The sequence below is a fragment of the Sminthopsis crassicaudata genome, chromosome 5 (genome assembly GCF_048593235.1).
Source record: "Sminthopsis crassicaudata isolate SCR6 chromosome 5, ASM4859323v1, whole genome shotgun sequence".
Taxonomy (NCBI): domain Eukaryota; kingdom Metazoa; phylum Chordata; class Mammalia; order Dasyuromorphia; family Dasyuridae; genus Sminthopsis; species Sminthopsis crassicaudata.
The window spans coordinates 100,251,605-100,258,727 of NC_133621.1; the positions used below are offsets into that span (position 1 = coordinate 100,251,605).

Genomic DNA, 7,123 nt, shown 5'->3' on the forward strand with positions numbered 1-7,123 from the left:
ACCTTTTCCCTCTTCTCCATTCTCAAAGAATTTACTTCAACCCTGACTACAAGAGGGTTAGTGGATAAATATTAAAAAAAAATGTCCATGCACTGAAAGCCATTATTCTCTCTTCAAGTATTCCTAAAGTCTTTTACCTGGATCTCCTCTTTGCCCCTCTTCTTTGTATTACAGTTATTTGTTTATAGATAATATTTTCCCACCACTACTCTCTCCTTTAATCAAATCATAAGCTCTGTGAGGGAAAGACGGGCTATTCTTCATTTCTGCATCCCTAAGAGTTTAATGAATGAAAAAATTAAGCACTTACTATCTAACAAGCATTATTCTATGCACTGGGAATACAAAAACACATAAAAAAGTCTCTGTCCTCAAAGAGTTTACATTCTAACAGAGGAGACAACATGTAGATCTATAAGGATATCTGAAAAATATATATAAGGAAGGGAGGAAGAAAGGAAAGGAAAGAGAGAGAGGTGGGGGAGGAATGGACAGATGGAGAGGGGAAAAGAGGAAAAGAGCAAAAGAAAGGGAGGGAGAGAAAGAGAAAATGAGAAAAAGAAAGGAAGGAAGGAAGAAAAAAGAAAAAGAAAAAAAAGAAAAGAAGAAAGAAAAAAGGAAGAAAAGGAAGGAAGGAAGGAAGGAAGGAAGGAAGGAAGGAAGGAAGGAAGAAAGAAAGAAAGAAAGAAAGAAAGAAAGAAAGAAAGAAAGAAAGAAAGAAAGAAAGAAAGAAAGAAAGAAAGAAAGAAAGAAAGAAAGAAAGAAAGAAAGAAAGAAAGAAAGAAAGAAAGAAAGAAAGAAAGAAAGAAAGAAAGAAAGGAAGGAAGGAAGGAAGGAAGGAAGGAAGGAAGGAAGGAAGGAAGGAAGGAAGGAAGGAAGGAAGGAAGGAAGGAAGGAAGGAAGGAAGGAAGGAGGGAGGGAGGGAGGGAGGGAGGGAAGGAAGGAAGGAAGGAAGGAAGGAAGGAAGGAAGGAAGGAAGGAAGGAAGGAAGGAAGGAAGGAAGGAAGGAAGGAAGGAAGGAAGGAAGGAAGGGAGGGAGGGAGGGAGGGAGGGAGGGAGGGAGGGAGGGAGGGAGGGAGGGAGGGAGGGAGGAAAGGAAGGAAGAAAGGAAGGAAGGAGGGAGGGAAGGAGGAAGGAAGAAAAAGAAAACAAAAGAGTGAAAGAAGGAAGGAAGAGAAAGAAAAGAAGAAAGTAATAGGAAAGATTAGCAAATATGGTTAGGAAAATAAGGAGAAAGTGATATGAGCTTTCAGCCTTAGTATTTCCATCAGCTAAGCTTTCCACGAATACCTGGCTCTATTCTTTATGTCTCTATTATCAATGCCCCATGCCTATAAGTCAGTCTCTTTGTTTTACTCAGAAAAGAGATAGTAGAAACCATTATTTATTATTTTTCTAAGTGGTACCCATAAGAGCAGAACTAGAGACATTAAGATCCGTGCCCAGGATGAAATTCTGCCACTTCAACAAATAGCAGACAAAGCTGCCTCTGAGTGGGGACACTGACATTGCTTCCCTGCAAGTTGAACTTCAGAAGATTAGGGAGAAGCTGGAGCAGTGGCTGAAGGCAGCCTCAGAGAATGAGAAGATCATCTGCTTAACATAAAGTTTTCAGCTCCAGTGAAAGCTTTCTCCTGGAGAAAGATAATTCTCCAGATTGCAAGGTGAACTGGAGAAGTTGAGAAAAAGCTAGAGTATCTTAGAAGCAGAATGCCATTCTCTGAAAAGGGAAAATGTTTTGCTTTCATCAGAACTTCAATAACAAGAAAAAAGAATTGCATAACTCTCAGAAGCAGAGCTTAGAACTCAGCAGAAACGGGAGCATCTTTGAGATGACCCAGAAAGAGATCCTTGAAGGGGCAGCACCTTCAGGATTCATCAAGTTAAAAGATGCTTCTCAATAAAACTGAGAGTGAAGCAAAGGATGTTCAAAAAGAGTATGTATGAAAGGACACAATCTCAGCTCTCAGAGCTGGAGATAAAGATTGAAAGGACCAAGCAGGAAAAACAATCCATCACCAGGGAGCTCAGACACTGACAAGACGGTCTGAAGCATCTGCAAGAAAAAGGAAACAATCTGTTCATATTCCAACCCATCCCAATCATTTTCATTGGCCTATTCTTGGCTTTCCTGTTTTGGTGTTACAATCCATTGTGGTAGAGAAAGAGACACTGGCCTTGGATGCCCATGTTGGCAGTTCTGGTAGCTGTGACAGTTGTAGTGTTGTGTATACCAGACCTAATCAGAGCTTCATCATGAAAACTTTGGTTGGTCCCAAACTCTGCCCTCTTAAAAGCCAGTGGGGAAAACAGATCCATTTTCTTCTTTTTTATCTCTTTATACAACAAAAGTGCAAGAAAAGAATAGTTGGGTCATTGCTTTAAATTGCATAAAATGTATCTGTCTATAAAGAGGGAATAAAACTGTGACTGTTCTATTGTAAGCAATAATTCGCTTGTAATTTTTCATGTAAAAAAACAAAGTCAAGTGGATCAATCTAAAAGCTCTTCCTTGTGCCCTCCCCCCCCTTTTTTTTTTTTAATAAGGAGTGAGAATGTCACCCAAGTATGAGGATGTGACACTCTATCATTGGAAATACCTATGATTCAACTGGAAGATTCTGACAATCTCCCTTTAAGAGTGAATGGGAGGGGACAGCTAGGGTAGCTAGGTGGCACAGTGGATAGCACACCAGCCCTGAAGTCAGGAAGACCTGAGTAAAAAACTGGTCTCAGACACTTAATACTTCCTAGATGTGTGGCCCTGGGCAAGTCACTTAACCCCAATTGCCTCAGCAAGAGAGAGAGAGAGAAAGAGAGAGAGAGAGAGAGAGAGAGAGAGAGAGAGAGAGAGAGAGAGAGAGAGAGAGAGAGAGAGAGAATGATGGTCCTTGCCACCTGGAGGTCGTACCACAAAACCTGCGCCATTGTGATTTCTGGAAAATGGATAGAAGGCTCCTAGCTGCATCCAGCGCCTACACAGCTCCTCTGTGGTATTGGAAGCAAAGCCACAAATGTTTGCACCCACCTGGAAAAAAGCAAAGACACCCAACCTTTGGCTGTGTCTGTAGTATGTGGACAATTTCAGAAAGAGATCCTGAGGAAGAAGTGAATATCTCTTCTTTTTGAAAGCTCCTAGGCTAATGAAAGAGATGAGATATATGGAGATCACAAACATAAAGACAGATTTATCTAAGAAGCAATCAGAACAGGGCCTAGACCTATGATATCATTTATCTAGGGAACTCCTGGGTGAAGTCACTACTCTACAAAAGCAGGATGGTGCTTTGACTTAGAGTCAGAGAGTCTTAGAGTCTTGAAAAGTTACCTATAGCTCTAAGAGATTAAGTAACTTCCCTTAATTCACACAATCATGTCAAGTGTGTCAAGTGACTTGAACCCAGGCCTTCCTGGCTGCAAGACCAATTTTTGATTCACTCTTCCATGCTGTGATAGTATTGAAAATACAAATAATGTTTTTTAAATTATTTTTAATTTTATAAATATATATACATATATATTTATATGTAAATATAAATAAATATAAATTTATAAATATAAATAAAGGTAAGTAAATTAATACAGGATAAAGGGGAGTCATAATGCAATGAAAATCATCAGTCTATAAAGAAACTTATTTTCAACTTCAATCCCTAATGCTTTTCTTTCCAAGGCCTTCGTGATGGAGATTTTAAAAATACAATAGATCTTACTTTTAGAGTCTTTTTCCCTTTCCAGAGTTATAAAGAAGAACAACCTAGGCTCTAGATTTATTATTTTATCTTTGAAAGGTGCCTGAGCAGAAGGATGTGATTTTTTTTTTTCTCCATCAGGACAAATTTGTAATGAAGCCTTTGCTTTTTACTCCCAAAGTTGTTAAGTACAATTTTTAAGAGACAGAATCTCCATCTAGGAAGGTATTTTTTTTGTATGGTTTGGTTTTGTCTGCTTTTTCTTGCTTTCTTTTTTGTTTCTTCTAGAAGGAAACTGTATCTTACCATGGGGATACCAAAAAGGTTGAACTCAAGAATGCTGGGAATGGACCATTGGAGATCATTCCAATTGGCTTCATTATCCCCTAGCCAATGAGCTGCAAATTTTCCTGACCCAGCAAAGGTTGATCGAGTCAAAATGAAACTTCTTTTATTAGAAAAAATTTTCTTCATGGCTCTGGAAGGGAAAGGCATCTGGGTTACTGAATAGCTATGTATTCAGAATTTTCTTATTGTGGGTGGAAATGTCAGAGAAATAGCATGTCTTGTACTTAGTCTCCCCAAAATGTGGAAGAATTAGAGGGATGTCTTAATGCTTCCCTAGGATAAGTAAGTGAGGCTATGAGAGTAAATATGTCCATATTTATCCTGTATAAGTATCAGAGGTGAGGCAGCTAAGTGGTGCAATAGATCAAGGGTAAGGCCTGGAGTCAGGAAGGCCTGACTCTAAATCTGACTTCAGATACTTACTATCTGTGTTACTTAACTCTAATTACTTCACCCTGTTTGCCTCAGTTTCCTCATCTATAAAATAAGCTGGAGAAAGAAATGGCAAATCATTTCAGTATCTTTGCCAAGAAAATCCCAAATGATCACAAAATCAAAAACAACTAAACAGAATTCAATAACAACAACAACAATGTCAAAAATTTAGGCTTACTTTAATATCTTAGACCATATTCTAAAACAAATTCAAAATAGATACACAACTTCAGTATTAAAGATCATAGTATAACAAATTAGACCATCAGAAGATCACATACCTTTCAAAGCTAGGAGGAGGAGATATATTCTTAATCAAATAAGGGGTAAAGTTGGTCACAGAGATTGAACAGATTACTTTGATTAAATTAAATTGAAAAGCTTCTTCATAAAGAATCCAAAGAAAAGTAGTTGAATGGAGAACAGAGTTTGCATAATTTTTTTAAGTTAGAGTAAGATATCTAAGACATATAGAAAACTAATAAAAATATGTAGAACCAAAAAATATTCCCCAATGGATAAATGGTCAGAAGATATAAACAGTTTTGAAAAACAATTGCAAACTATTAACAACCATATAAAAGAATGTTCCAAATCATCAGTAATAATAGAAATCAAAATTAAAACAACTTTGAGATTTTATTTCATATCCAGTAAATTGGCAAAGATGACAAAATTAGGAAAAGTCAATATTAGAGGAGTTGTCAGTAGATAGGAATATGAATGCATTGTTGGTGGAGCTATGAATTAAAAAAATAATTTTGGAAAGCAATTTGGAATTATGCCAATAAAGTGATTAAAATAATCAAATTCTCTGACCCAAGGATCCTACTGCTAGGCATATATCCAAAAGTGATCATTGATTTAAACAAAAGAAAGGAAGTCCCTATGTATTCCAAAATATTTATAGCAACATTTTGTATTTAGTGTTTAATATTAAAGAACTAGAGTGATGGAGGATCTCCGTGAATTTGGGCACGGCTAAACAAATGGTAGTATGGAGCAGTGAAGCAAGGGAAACTTTCATGGATACAAAGTGAAGTGAGTTAGAGCCAAGAAAAAAAGAAAACAAATGACTAACAACAACGTAAATGAAAAGACCAACCAACATGAAACACTGAGAATAAATGCGGTACAATTAAAAAGAATAAGCCTGGCCCACAAGAGAAGATAAGAAAAAGAAAAGCACTATCTCTCAACTCACCTCTTCACACACACACACACACACACACACACACACACACAGAGTTCTTTTTAGATGTGGTTCATAGATATGAAATCTTTCATATAATATTTAATATTTTTTCCATGTATTGATCAAGTTTTCTGTTTCCCCCCCCCCCTTATTTCACTTTGTCTTTGAAAAAAAAAAAAGAAATCTTTATAATATGGTCTGGTTCTTTGGGAGGATGGAAGAAAAGATAAATACTTAAATTTGGTCAGTGACAAAATAAAATAATAATAATAATGAGATCCTTTAGGTTATGATCTGTGTTCATCTTTCTTGTATCCTCAAATTAATCTAAATCACTAGTACTATTAGATACATAAATAAGAACCTTGAATTTTTGTCTCATGAAAGAAAGTTGGCAAAGATGACAGAAATAGGAATAGTCGATATTGGAGATGCCATTAGATAACCTAACCCCCATTGCTTAGCAGAATGCCTGGCCAATTGAGACTACTTAATAAAAGTATTTTGATTAAAAAAAAATTCTACAAGACCAAATAATGATAATAGTAATAGTAATAATAGCTGGCATTTATACAGTACTTTGATATTTGCAAAAAAAATTTTTAAATTTTCACAACAACCCTTTGAAGTATTGTAATGCCTATTTTATCAATAATTTAAATAATTTGACCACCTGATATTTGTCTGAGGCAAGATATGAATTCAGGACTTAATATTCAAGTCTTGTACTTAATCTATTGTGCTTCCTAGATAATTCACTTAAAGATTAAAAAAAAAAAAAAAGTAATATTACCCCAGAATTGTGAATGAACTCATTGAGAAGCCCAAAGGCAATTAGAAAGAGGGACATTAGAAAAGTCAGCACTAATGCAGTCTAACAAAATAACCTTTCAATACAATCAGAGAAGTCCCAGATATACATGTAACTGTAAGGCTCAGTTTCCTGAGGCAGCAAAAAAAAAAAAAAAAAAAAAAAAAAAAAATTGGCTCTCAAACCCAAGTGAAAACCATATGAAACTACTGAAAGTATTAATGTCAGTATTCAAACCAGGATACTCTAGATCCAGAGGCTTCAGAATCCTGAGATAAAGACCCATTTCTGGAATTAATGCTGGAAATGTAAACATGTTGCAGACAATTGTTAAGCGATATAATAAATTCAGAGATCATTTTTTTTTAATCCAGCTTAGAAGGAAAGAATAAATGCATGACAACTGCCAGTAGAGTCAAAGAAATAAATATTTCCACAAGAAACTCAGGAATACCTAGAAAAATAAAGAGATAACAATGATATAAAAGTTCTAGAGGAAATAATTGAAAGGAAAATGAATAGTTTAGAATAGATGGTGATAAAACTCAAGCAAGTAATAAATAAAATATATTTTTAAAAAGAAGGAAATAAAGATGTTATCCTTCAATTGATGATGCAGGGATGGGAAGGGGAAGGAACACC

General features: G+C 35.8%; 1 pseudogene; it reads left to right on the plus strand.

Annotated features, from left to right (window-relative positions):
* The first annotated feature begins 1,135 nt into the window (after nucleotides 1-1,135).
* Nucleotides 1,136-2,161, plus strand: LOC141543884 (sarcolemmal membrane-associated protein pseudogene; annotated as a pseudogene).
* Nucleotides 2,162-7,123: the final 4,962 nt, after the last annotated feature.